Raw genomic sequence first — 14,836 nt, forward strand, 5'->3', positions numbered from 1 at the left:
CAAACACACACACACACACACACACACACAGAGGGCCATGTAACATGGTCGTTACAATATATACAGTATAATAGAAACTGCTACTCCACCAGTTTATATACACATATTGTGTATTGTATTGTTTTGTATTGTTTTGTACTTGTTTTGAAACATTGATTGACAGTTTGTTTTCACTTTCAGAAAAAAAAACTACAGTGTAAGCACAAGCGCTTTATAAGTACTATATGTCCCAGTTTGAAGTGAAATGGGTTTAAATACGATAATATAAAACAACAATAAAACCCAACATTTGAGAATCAAATTGCATTATGGGGGAAGCAATGACCTTACCGTTTCATAACCTATTCCGCACTATAACGGGTCGCATTATAACAGGGTAGCGTTAATTGAAGATTAAGATTAAGATTAGATTGTAGATTAAATGAAATGTAAATAAACTACACCTAACGCATACCTTATAAGTATAAGGGACTATAAGAGGGTCTTCTCATGCATAATTTGAGTGACTAAGTAACTACACTAAAGCTTAGAGTAATTGTAGCTAACAAACAAATGCCATAAATATTAGATATTTTACACTTAGATTATCTGCACACGTCTCAGATATGCTACCCTGAAACAAATGCATGTTACAGTAAACATATATCTTTTAAAGCAACGTGCCTGGTACAACAAAGGGTTAAAGGAAGCTCTAAGTTTGTTTGCCTTATACTTGAAGTCTCTGTTTGCACTTGCACTTCCTTTTCACTTCAGCAGTGTCTTCTGGGTCGCAACAGTTACTGACTGAAAGAATGGTCATGCATAGAAGCCTCTGATTGGTTTTTGACAAGAAAGAAGCCAGTGAAGGGGTGGGGACAATTTCAATCTCCAGGTAAAATGACCAGAAATTGCAAGACATTCTACACTCATATCACACAGATGAGGTATGATGGCTCAGAACCAGCACTGATGTGGCATTTTGGTCCGTGGCACTGAAGCGCTATAGCGGGCATGAATTGAAAGTCATCATCCCACGTGACTGCATGTATACAGAGCATATTGGCTATTTTTGTCGTCTGTGTTTCATTTTATTCAAATACAATGGCTAGGTAGTAATTGGAGTCTGGAATATGTTAAGGAATTGTTAACTTTACAGGCTGATGAGGAGGTGAATTCACAAACAGAAGGGACGGTGCGGGATGCTGTAATTTATGGACAAATTGCCATTGCCTTGAAAACGATCTGTTGACTGACAGGTTTGAAAGTTGTACTCACAAGATCCTTTTGGCTGTGTGAAAAGGTTATCATGGTATTATAGTGCAATTCCGTGCTGTGTGAATGGGTATTTGAAATCATTTTTTTAACATCACTGAGATGGCTCAGTAGCTGCATTTGTGTGTGAAAGGGGCTTAAGTCTATGGTTTCCTTTAACCTAGTGTGGTACCAGATATCTTTTTTTCAAGACAGCACATTTGACACATATATGAATGTATGCTGGAGAAGTTTAACAGAACTTTTTGCTACAATTACTTTAATAGCGCATAAAGCACTCTTATCCCACTGAGAGCTGGTCAACTCGACCGATAATTTAAAAATAATCACCAAATGATAATTACAGTATAATGATCCTATTATTATGTTGCATTTTCAAAAATAATTATTGTATTTTTATTTTTGATGGAGCATAAAAAAAACTATAGAACAATATAGACTTCATTTCAATAGAACTGAGATTCCTTGGAGCGTTACTGTATCAGACACTGAACTGAAGGAAAATGCGAGCGGGAAGTGGCCTGTCTGGAATGAAGTATCAGATAATTACTGGCAGCTGGTGGCATCCAGAAAGGTCACAGCTGTAAGCTTTGAGAAGTCATGCACTAGTCCAGCTATCAGAATCATGCTCATTGCTGTGAGGTAATTAAGCTAATTACTGAGATATGTCACTGTCTTGTTTGTTTGCTGTCATCACCCCAGGTCTAAAGTGACAGGCAGTGCCGGTCATTAAAATAGCCTGGACCCTGCTCATTAATCCTCAGGGTGGCTGCTGTGTGTGCCAATAAGCTTTGGGGACTCAGTACTCTCTTTTGTCTCTTTTAGTCTCAGCTCAAACATTGTCCCTTCATTGAGCTAGAACAGAGGCACTGGCTGAACTAGGCCCAGATATTTGACGGAACATGGCTACTAATGTTCTAGGAAAGACAACTAGGGTGGGATGTTTATTTAAATTCACTTAAACCCTTATTAACTAAATGCCTTGGTATGCATAGATACTGGTAATCAATACTTGGTAAAAGATACAGTTACAGTTACACACTAGGTAAATAAACTCAGGATTTTTTTTGTTTGTTTGTTCTTCTACCTGGAGAAAATATTTTTTTTCTAAACAGTGTAGCTAGATCATGCACCCTCCTTCTACCATGCTGGCCCTCTAATTGAAATGAGCATTGTTGCAGAAGGGAGTGTAATCTGGATTCACGGTGATCCTTAGAAGAGAAATTATTTTCTCCTGGCGAGCGCTTTTGATTTATGACCCATGATGTGTGATTAAAAATTAGAAAAGAGTCGGCAATATGTTTAAAAATATAACAATGCGATATGAACAACACGGGACACAAAAAAGGTAACCTAATGTGTTTCGTATAAATACTGCAGGAGGCTCTGAATCACTTTAACAAGCAACTTCCAGTGATAGGAAATGTAGAAACTAGGGCCTATTTTGTGCTCACTGGGCTTTGAGACACATATACAATATTTCAGAAAGTCAGGGAAGTTCACTGGCAGGGTAGGGTACACATCAGTCTGGAGCATTTTTGCACTTATCCAACATTAGCTATGTTTCTCCCCAAGACTATGCCCTACAGCTCTCAAAAAACAGAGCTGAGCCTGGTTAGTACTGACAGCAAGATCCCTGGGGGAACAACTAAAGCCGCAGGCAAAGAACCTAATACCCCGCTTACCAGCTGTTCCTTAGTGTTTCCTCATGTATTCAGAGTCGACAGCCTTTATTAAACTTGCTAGTGTGTCTGTCTGTAAAGAATTGTGTTGTTGGCACACTACTGTATTAGTCGGAGGACAGAGAGGGCGAGAGTGGTATGATTAGGGGTCAAATTTTAGGCTTCTAGTTTGATAGCCCCCGATCCCCTGTAACACTTTCACTTCCTAGGTCATGTCTTTGGGGTGCAAAGCAGGTCAGTCATTAAGAACAATAGCTGGTTACTTACTGGCAGGAAAGAAGTCCCTAGAAATGCAATCTGAAAGCTAGGACTGCAAACAGAGATTTCTATAACCTAGTGCAGTGTCAGAGTGTAAAACACAAATGGTTAATGTAAGCCCTATCTGTACCTTTTTTTTTGAGGGGGGGGGGGGGGGGGTGTCATTGAGGTAACTGCATTTTGACTATGGCCTACAATTGATATCTGAACTCAGGGTAACTGAATGAATGCATTTCCTAGTGCTCACCGTGCAGACAATACAGTAATTCATGCCACACTCTCACATGGTTATCCAGGTAAATCACCCCTGCTTCCAAATGTAATACATGTTTGCCAGCTGTTAAAAAGCTGCAGGCTAAAGGATGTATGGAAAGCTAATATTTTAATTTGGCACCCTGCAATGCAAGAGGCCTTTGGATGTAGCTGAAGGCACCCATCACCTACTGTAGCTAAATCACACTGAGAATAAATGCAATCTCTCCTGACCCGAGTTAGTGGAGTCTCATAGCGCAGCCTTACTGAGCTCTCTTCAATGGCATTTCAGTAATGGCACTATAAAGGCAAGCAATGGTTCTGTACTAATGACACAGAGGCTGGTACACTACTGGAAATCAATTACAGAACCATGGTGCCAAATCAGTAAGAGACAGTTGGTTGAGTGTTAGGATCTACACAGTGCTGGATCTTAATACAACCACCCTGTAAATAAAATAAAAAACTGTTGTGCAATGCTACCTCGGTATTTATCAGCTGTATTATACTTAGAAATACAGAAAGAAACTTAATAAATACAAATGTTTGCAGTCATATAACTCTATTATCTACTGCCTTGTGTTTCAAGTAAAAAAATCCATATTTGTTTTTTATTCATGACCAACCTTTATTTAGTTCATTGTGGGAAGACGTTGATGAAGAGAACACCTGCCTCAGATATAATCTTTTTGAAAGCCAGCAACCCCAACCATACCAATAATAAGCTAGTAAAAACTCAATATGGTACTGTGACAGGCTGGCGAGTGGATAGAGGCCCAGAGACAGACTGCAGTTTAAAAAAATATAAAAAGGGCACAAGGGCCAAAACAAATGTATATATACAAAAAAACACCAAGCAAAACTTACAAAATTTCCAGGCTGGGCGATGCCTTCACTGGATCAGAAATTCAAAAAACACAAAACAGCAAACCAAAAAAACAGCAAGCACAGCCATCTATTTGCTTCCTCAGTTCCCTCCTATCCCTAATGGGAAGCTGAGGCCTCCTTTTTCAGGTGGCTGGGTGCTGATTGATCTTTAATTACCCCAATCAACCCCAGCCACCTGAACACAATAAACCCAGGTGGTTAGGGGAATTTAACCCCATCCCTGCCAATCTATAAAGAGCAGAGCTCTGCTCTGCCACAAGTACTCTGATGTCATCACTTGTTTTTTTCTGTGATGTGAGATGGCATACAGCAGGTGAAAGTAGAATCTGATTGACTGATAAAAAAATACAATACTACAGCTCTGGTACTATTCCATGACCAATGGCTTTCATTGGCTAAACACTGTGCTGACATTGCTTCTTAGTATGGGACCATTCCTATTGTAACTGCTGCATTGCCATTGCAGGTCATTTGAGAAGGCTAGTGTCCTCACTCTTCAGGCTTTATCTTGCTGTTTTATTTGATTTTTTTTAAATTAAATTGCTGGCAAATCCACTGTTCCAAACCTTTAACATGACATTGGGATATTATTGTACCTACCGGCTCTCTCTTCCACTATACTGGCTAATGGAAAACCACATCGGAGTCTCTGAACAATATTTAACTGTGTGTTCAATAGTCACAATCATTTTGTTTAGCTTAGTGGTCTCCAGTGGAAATAACAAAAGCAAATTTTAAATAGGAGTGGAGTGATTTATGGGAGTGCATTAAAAGCAGGCTGTAGTGAATCAGGTTTCCTTTCTTGGCTGTGTGATAATTTGTGTGTTGCTGGTGAGATTGGCTTGAGTAATGGATTCTTGAAGCAGCTGAAGAACAAAGAGCTGGGCGAGATGTAGCTATGGGTGCTGACTCATTAATCTGACAGCCTGAGATGCAACTTCTTTAATTAATAAGCTTGCCATTACCCTGATTTTTTTTTTCAAATATAAAAGATGTAAAAGTTATCCCAAATCACTCATTTTTAACTCTTTAATAATTGTGCCAGAATTTAATCATTGAACACAGCTGTGCACCAAATTTGAAGTGTCTTCATAGCTTGAAATGTCACCTGGCCGGGAACACTTTACATTGGTTCAGAGCTTAACATCATATCCACCAACACATTTAGCATGTTGTGGTAACAGAACCCTCCAAATATAAAGTGCCTCAAAAGGCTTCTGAAATCTAAGGGTTAATGTGCTTTTAAAATACCACAATCGAGACTTGATCACACAATGCAGACATTTTGTACCGTAAGATGAGTTTTCATAGCACTGCAAATACGAAGTCAGCATCTCACATGGTTTCTGAGAAATTAGCAGTAAAACAGAGGAGCAGGCAGCATATTTACAAGCACATGTTCATGGGAGTGCTTCATTATTTAATTAGCTAGAACCTCTTTAAATAGTTGCTGCAGTGCTGGTTCAAAATGAGTTTTCCTGTAGTTTTTCATATAATGAAAATGGCTGTGAAAACTAGAAAACCTATAGCAAGGGGAATGGTCTTCTTAAATGAACACTGGTGAAAAAATACCAGGGTGAATTGAATATGCGTTAAAGAGAAACTGTAGTGTTTAGATCCAACGCTGTTGAGATTAAAATATATTTCCCCAGGTAAACTTCTGCATTCTGGTATCTTATGTCTGAGAGCATGGATGTGAGGCTAGATAATGGAAGTGGGGGTGACCTACAGCAGAGACTGCGCCAAGTTACCAGGAAGAAGCCTTTAAACGCTTAAATCATTATTGTGTCATAACAGATACCACATTTTGCACTAGAGTTGAGAAATGACGGTCACTGGGATTGCATCTTTACACCCCAGAATTAGAGAACAGAGTCCTGCAATCCCACGATCAAGCCAATTGCATCTTTACACCCCAGAACTAGAGAACAGTCCTGCAATCCCACGATCAAGCCAATTGCATCTTTATACCCCAGAACTAGAGAATGGAGTCCTCCAATCCCAGGACCAAGCCAATTGCATCTTTACATCCCAGAACTAGAGAATGGAGTCCTCCAATCCCACGATCAAGCCAATTGCATCTTTACACCCTGGAACTAGAGAACAGTCCTGCAATCCCACGATCAAACCAATTGCATCTTTACACCCCAGAACTAGAAAATGGAGTCCTCCAATCCCAGGACCAAGCCAATTGCATCTTTACATCCCAGAACTAGAGAATGGAGTCCTCCAAGCCCACGATCAAGCCAACTGCATCTTTACACCTTGGAGCTAGAGAACAGAATCCTCCAATCCCAGGACCAAGCCAATTGCATCTTTACACCCCAGAACTAGAGAACAGAGTCCTCTAATCCCAGGACCAAGCCAATTGAATCTTTACACCCCAGAACTAGAGAATGGAGTCCTCCAATCCCAGGACCAAGCCAATTGCATCTTTACATCCCAGAACTAGAGAACGGAGTCCTCCAATTCCACGATCAAGCCAATTGCATCTTTACGCCCCAGAACTAGAGAGCAGATGTTGACAAGCTACCTGCCTCTGGAGGACAAATGGGAAGCTCCCTCCAGAATCCCCAGCAAAGATCAATGACTTTGGACACCCAACCCGAACTCTCCCGACTGTATGACTCAATGTGCAGATGATCTGCTTTTACCAAGTGTTTATCCTATTTCTTTTCTAAGTCTGTCTGTACTCAATGTTCAAGTGGGTCCTGTGATCCTAGTTTCTGTGCTGTGCTTAAAATAGTCTCTGAGGTTAACTTTGTCCGCTCCTTTAGTATTTAAAAAATAAAATAAATACGCAAAATAAAATTCCCTCAACCTGTCTTTAGAACTCGTTCCTTTAGCTTTGGGATTAGTCTGGTGTATGCTTATACTAAGCAGAGTGTGATAATAACCAATGATATTATCAGGACCGTTCATTCCAATTATATTTCAATTTAGTGATAATAAGCAGAAGGTTAAATTAACACCCACATTGGTTTGAATGTACTTCAAATTAGTGTCCGATTCTAAATTATCATCACTTTTCCTTTTTAACAGTGCCATTTAGGTTGCTGGGGACCCCAATTCAGAATAAATGCAGTAAGCAATTAATGCAGCTCACGTCCACACAAAGACAGATCTGAAATTGGGTAACAAGTCTATCAAATGTACACAATTAGACTACAGATTCTGAGCTAAGATTTATTAAAGAGTGTTGACTCTTTGCACTGCTTAAATAATTATAATTGGACAGGAGTCGCTTAGCTGCTACAGCATTTGCAGTAACATGACCGGCCAGTGATTTAACTAGTCCCACCTACTTTCAATTCAGAAAGGTCACATGGTTTGAATGGACTGAGGAAGGCAGTTAGTCCCAGCTCTTAGGGCTCTCCTGACAATCTCAGAGCTAGCCCGTAAAAAAGATTCCATTAAATATTAGAGAGACAGAACCACTGAGAAGGATTGCAAACACTATAAAAGTGAAAAACATTCTCTGTAACTTAAACTATGATAACTGTGTGCAAAAATTAAATGCTAGCTTTTTTGCTTTTTTTATAAGGATAGTGGCATACTTATTGAAAACTAATCATATAGGTAAATACAGTTAGAGTACACATTTACAATTATAAAGTTGGAATCCCTATTTGGCATCAACTCCCTTACACCATGCCCAGACAGAGATCTGCCTCAATTTGTGTAACTAAAATCAAAGAAAACATGTAGTTCAAAAGAACACATAGACATTGGGGCTGATTTTCAAACTCTTACTCTAAACAGCAGATCACTGTTTTATTTTAAGAAGGAGAAAAACACAGAGTTAAAATTATTATTACAAGACATCCTTGCTGTCTGATATGTAAACTGTCAGGGTGGAGTTTAAGGCCTGTTATTATCAATGATGGGTGTGATGAGACTCTGATTCTCAAAATAACAATCCAGATTTAAACACACTTAAATCTCAGCCCTCCTCCTGTTCTTCATGTTTCTGACTGTGTAAATAAGGACAGCGTGCTGTTAGAAACAAAAAGACTGCCATTGCTAAAACTGCAATGTGTAATTGAAGCAACCCAACCCTGTAATTTCAAGTTGTAAATCACTGGCTATACGTAACAGAAGTCCTGTGTGTCTGTGGATTAATGATGTGTAAACAGAATTCAAGTTCAGGAAATGGCTTTAAAATCAATGTTCTTCCTGTTATTAGTATTAGTAACAGTATCACTGCTCTCCATTTTCCTGGTGTCTTTCTTTACCTATTTACATTATTAGAAAGTAGAAGCAGCACTATTCCAATTGTCAACTGGTCATTGAGTCAAACAGTAAAATGACAGTCGACTGATCAACTAATCGAACAGTAAAGCAACAGTCGACTTCAGAAACTGGTAATTAACTAATCACATGTCACTGGATTGTGAAATATTTGTGAGGCGTGCAGTTTCAGATGGCAGGAAGTGCAGTTCTAAACCATTAACATAAAAATGACATTGTATAATGTCAATACAATCTTTAAAATACAGTGCACAAAAGGCAAAGTGTTACAAAACAGTATGTTTACCAGTCAAGCACCAGACATTAACAAAGTACATTATAAATATATATATATATATATATATATATATATATATATATATATATATATATATATATATATATATATATATATATATATATATATATAGTGGTTTTGACAGTTAGAGAGGCTGATAAACAAGATGGGGATAACATTTCGAACCTATTTAACAAATGGGTTTATTTGTTTATAATATGATGTTGATTATTATTATAATAATAATAATAATAATAATAATAATAATAATAATAATAATAAGGGTTTGTCAACAGCAGCCCCTACAGACCAGCCACCCAGTGGCTCAAAGTAGACCTTACAGGACTCACCTTGTCCTCCAGGGGGCAGGCACAGGACATTATTCTCAATTGGGGATAAAAGCAAGGGTAAAATAAACATTGTTAAAAACAAAAGTAATTGATTTAGATATTTTATTTTATTTTCATGCTTTCTCTACGATCTGTTTCAGAAAACACTCAAGTAAGCAAAATCCCAAGGCAAACACCCAGGAGGATCAATTGAATAAAGGTATGTGTGGACATGCTGTCAGTGAGTAAAGCTGCCTTCCACACAGCTCAGCAGGTCTGTCGCTGAACTATTCCCCTGACAAGCATCACTGCAAACAGCTGAACGACAGTCCACCTCCCCTCCCTCCATCATAAAGCCCATTTGTATGCTGATTCATGTGTTTCCTTCTACAGTCTGCTGACCAGCTTCCAGCCGCATCCCAGGACAGGCTTGTTCTATTACTGTCAGAGATGTCTAAGCAGGCTGATTGTGCAGGAGCTCTGCCTGGGAGTTTTCTAAATGGGTTTGTCATGAACTTGATTTGTAACTTTTCCCCACTGTGATTAGCTGCTGGACTGTAAGATGTTTCCTAAACTGCAGTTTAACCTGTTCATTTTATAGTACCTTTCATATAGCTATGATAAGTGACTGGCGTTATATTACTTAAAATATGTATTAGTAACATAACCACCCTCCACCGGGTGTAAATACAAAATGAGTGCTATTGGTATCACCACCATTACATATATGTACTGTACAAGTGAAACTGTACCACAACATGATGTGTGACATATGGCTGGATAGGTGCTTCCATTACATTATGAAATCATACCCCTTCTTAAAATAACATGTAACTTCTGTCAGAAGCTTTCTAATCCCCTGGTTGCAGCTGCACTTCTGGGTAGATTTGCTACCTCTTTGCATTTCTTAGCCAACGTAATAAAAACCTTACATATTGCAGTGTGTTGGTAGTGAAATAACTACTGGTTACATAATAACTGCTGGGGGTCAGTTTTGATTTGACCTCACACTTAAAATATGTAAATAAATTACAATTGGGATTTAGTCCTCAGTGGCACACATGGTAAACGCATTGCCATGCAGATTACAGAGTGACTGCCAATCTTTGCTTGAGAGCCCACAGGGTGTGTTGCATGGTGTTTGCGCTCTCACAAGTCAGGCAGGAAAATCAACTGGGGGTACTTCATCTCTACAGTGACCCCTACTGGTCAAGCAGCATACAAGACCCTGCAGAGACCAGGCAGACTGAACTCAAAGTCTCTAATTTTAAGTTTCTTGAAGACATCCACTGCTTACATTTGGCTGGGTTGAAATGAGGCGATAGGCTAGAGCGCAGGAGCGGAGGGGCCATCTTATCCTAATTCATCCTAAAGAGCAGCAGTGAGATGGCATTTTAAATGAGATTCTAAATGACATCCTGGCTCATATTTTGAGATCAGCTGCTTGTGCTGAATGAGATTTGATTGCAGCGCATTTGTAGGTTTTTGCTTCAAAACCATGGTTATATTGGAACCTATATATTTTTTAGAAGGGTTCTTTAAAAAAACTACCCAAATTCTGGAACTCTACCGAATCACAGTCTCCTTGATTCCATCCATCTGTACCGAAGCGTGTAGAAGCTTTGTCATGCTACACTGATTTCTTTGTTGAGAAAATGTAAAGACTTGCTGCCTGCTATTTGCATTTTTGTCGAGTTTGCTGTAGCTAATTAACTATTTTGAATATAAAGTCATGGGTGGAGATTTCAGTATGTAGCGGTCTGGGGAGAGGTGGCAGGTAATAATACACTGGGATTATAGCAGGAGGGGCAGATCTGTTACTGCCAACACCATTGTCTGATCTGTGTTCTCAGCATTAGCTTCGGCTTCATCTAAAGTACAGAAAGAAGCTGCAAGTACAAATGCACAAGCCTTTAATTAAAGCCCCTTCATTCCCAAACATGTGGAAGCAGCTCAGAAGAAAACTTTAAATATTTAAACTCACCCTTAAACTACCTGTGTAAGTGAGAGGGACAGGAAGCAAAATGCATCAATTATTAATGTCACTCTATATCTAACAACTCTTGCCAAGCTCAAGCTGTCAAGATCAAGCAAATAAACTGCTAGCTTCCGAGCTTTCGCTGAGCAAGACGTTTCCTCAGACCACTGCCAAATCTCACTCACACGTTCCTCTCGTCTGCTCGGCAGTCTGAGTACATTTTAAAAAGGCAAGATCCAATTAGTTTAAGCGCCATATCTTCACCTTGGAACACCATACCTAGCTAAATGATCTACAATGGCAATATGTCTGCACTACGCCACTGTGCTGTACGAAGCGACTGCACTGCTGTGATGGATCTCCTGGCAGCTGATGAGTTAATAGTGCTGACATCAGCCTGAGACACACGCACATAACCTTGCTCTTTAGTTGAATGGTAAGATGGTAAATGTTATCAAAATATTTCTCTGCATTGAAAGATTTCAGCTAACACTTTAAAACAATAGTGCGTATTCCTATGAATTTCCCATACATGGGAGTAACATATGAACAACACATATGTTGTTGCAATTTTGTAATGATTTTTGTAGTCCTGAAGATAATTGGCCACAAATTCCTAATGAATTCAGATGGAATGCCCCAGGAATAGAAGGTAATGCGCTGGAATGCATAAGAATATAAAGTGTAACAAGCTTTTCAGTAGGTATCCTTTTTGTGGGGACATCTTCTCTAATTGTGTTCCTATAAGTGCAGAACATGTCTCCAGACACACACGGCTACAGCCCTGTCACAGTCAAACACAACAGGAATCCGGAACTCGTTTCTGTACAGTGTCTGACACATATCTTGAGAGAGCAATATGAGCTCTATTACACTCACTGCAGGCAGCAGCAGGGCTAATAAATGAAGATTCATTTTAATGGATCTCTAATCGCCGTGTTTTAATTGAGCAATCTACCCAGCCGTCTCTAACAGTGTCAGTGTCAGCCATTTATTTTCTTTCTTTCTTTCTTTCTTTCTTTCTTTCTTTCTTTCTTTCTTTCTTTCTTTCTTTCTTTCTTTCTTTCTTTCTTTCTTTCTTAAAACATAACATAAGAAATTCAAGAATGAGAAAAGGCCATTCGGCCCATCTATGGTCACTAGCTTTGGCGCCAGCATGATCTGTTATCACTCAAGAGAGGAAAAACACAAAGTGTTTGTGGATAGCAAAATAATAATTCTATAAATCTGAATTATTCTCCAAGTGATCAAGGAAGTGCTACAATATGTGAAAGCATGGCTTGCAAACAGACATTTCTTTCTCCTAGTGCAGTACCAGATATGTTTTCAAATAAAAATGCCTTTCTTTCAAAAGGTTTATGAAATTATTTTCTCAACTGCATTCCCTATGAATGTGTCTACTTATCTAACCCGTCCGTCTTCTTGTCAGTCCTACCTGTCTGTCTATTTGGCATGTCTGTGTGTTTGCCTGTCTATCTGTCTCTCTGTTTGTCTGCCTCCCTGCTTACCTATCTGCCTGCAGTACCTGCTTACATACCAGGAAAAAAAAAGTTTTCTGCAACTGTTGTACTTGAAAATTGTGTTTATCCTGAATTAAAGAAACAAAAAGCAAAGTGATAATATACCACTGATAATATTATTAAGGAGGCTTGGATGTCCAGTGGTAAAGAAAGGGGTTTGTTACCAGGAGGTTCCGGGTTCAATCCTTGTATGTGATCCAGAGCAAGTCATTTAATCTCCTTGTGCTTCGTCCTTCAGATAGAACGTAACACCCAAGTTCTAATTGCAAGTAACTCTGAAGCTGCAGTTGTGATGCATAGTTCACTCCCTAGTCTCTGTAAGTCACTTTGGGTAAAAATGTCTGCTAAATAATAATAATGCTAGTATAGTGGTCCTCAAAGTGGTGCCCGTGGGCAAATTCGTGTCCACGGCAGCTGTGCTTAAATTATGGGTCCTGAACACATTTATGGCGAGTCATAGCGTGGGGAAAATAAATAAAGCTTTAAACACGTTTTCCAGCAAAAGTGTCACAGCAGTCTGTTGACAGGGTTGCTTGCTTATGCTGTGCTTGTAAGTACTCTGTGATACGATCAACCAATTGAATATCTGCATTGTCTCTGCGGTAGCCCAATCTTAAATTAGCTATATTTTTTAATTTCTCCAGACAAGGGAAACACATGGTCGATTTAGTTATAAATCCACTTTTTCTGAATAATTTTACTTGAGATGAGCGATCTTTAAAACAGAGTAGTGATGACAAATTTGCCAAATAAAAAACAAAGCGAGACGCTGTCTATCCTCTTTTATTTTAGTTTATTCATGGTTATCTGTGTAAACATGCTATTTAAAAATATATGCATTGTGTTTCTTATATAAATTATTTAAATAATAAGCGAACCACGCACAATTACTGCTGCCTGACACTTGGCCTTATCAGAGTAAGCTAAGAATAACTCCCACTAAAACTCTATATATATATATATATATATATATATATATATATATATATATATATATATATATATATATATATATATATATATATATATAGACAGTGTTTAAGTCAGAGTGCCCACAAACAGCCAAGTAAGATCAATTTATGCCCGTGCCCAAATTACTTTGAGAACCACTGTGCTAGTACGATGTAATAGAAATGAGCCAAACTTAATACTATGCAAGAGTATTTAGCATTATTTATCCATCTATTTTAACAGGGCTCACCCTATTGCAATGGGACCCCTATTAAAGTGTCAGCCTATCCTGATAACATTGTAGTTCTCGTTAAAAACCAAAAAGATCTAAAACTTTTTAATTGTAAATAACCTGATAGCATCAATGCTCTGGCACACACTGATCTGTTACAACAGCTCCAGAAAGTGATCATGGATTTCTTCTGTCTGAGGCAGAGTGTGCTGTACCTGCCCTGGAAGAGGGTGGGCAGGGCCTCCTCCACATCACCTGTCCCACTGCTGCCTTTCATATACAGGCCCTGTAAAAACTCCTGGCTAACCCTGAATGCCCCGCTGGAGAAGATGAATAATTGCGGAGGAAACACTTGAATTGTCTTTGTTTTTGTGATGTGCTTTCTTTACATTTTAGGGTGATAAGATCATTTATCTATCTATCTTGTCAAATCAAAAACATGTGATTTTGAAACTAAAGCGTTTCTTTGTTTAACATATGAAAAAAACATATATTTGTAATTACTGTGAATTCCACTACTTTTGGAACCCACGTAATTGGGAAGGTTGTTACTAAAAAGTCCTTCAGCTTTAATCACTAGGATAACACTGCTTTCACCTTTCCTAATTTCCCAGCACACCTTTCTTCCCAGTACCTCAGTTCTAAAAGTTAAACAAGGCCACACCACTTCCCACCCTCCCAGTCCAATAGCTCTAAACTTTGGACTAGTCCTCCCTGTTCCCTCTCTTCTTTCACTTCAGCTCTAACTGCTTGACAAGGCCACATTGCTTCACCTCCACTACCTCAGCTCTAGCCACTAGGACAACACTGCTTCTATCTTTCCCAATTCAGCTGGATCACACCTTTCTTCCCAGTATCTCATTTTTAATAGCTAGACAAGTCCACCCTGTTTTCCACTCTCCTTTCCCTTCCCTCTAACCACAAGACAAGACCACACGGCTTCCCTCCTTCCCAATCCACTCAACTT

At 38.9% G+C, this 14,836-nt stretch overlaps 1 protein-coding gene across 1 annotated transcript in view; it reads right to left on the reverse strand.

The window, feature by feature from the left end:
* LOC121297780 (cadherin-22-like) overlaps positions 1–14,836 on the reverse strand; it is a 190,667-nt gene that overhangs the window by 88,698 nt on the left and 87,133 nt on the right. The window lies entirely within an intron of this gene.

The sequence above is a fragment of the Polyodon spathula genome, chromosome 23, assembly GCF_017654505.1.
Source record: "Polyodon spathula isolate WHYD16114869_AA chromosome 23, ASM1765450v1, whole genome shotgun sequence".
Classification (NCBI taxonomy): Eukaryota; Metazoa; Chordata; class Actinopteri; order Acipenseriformes; family Polyodontidae; genus Polyodon; species Polyodon spathula.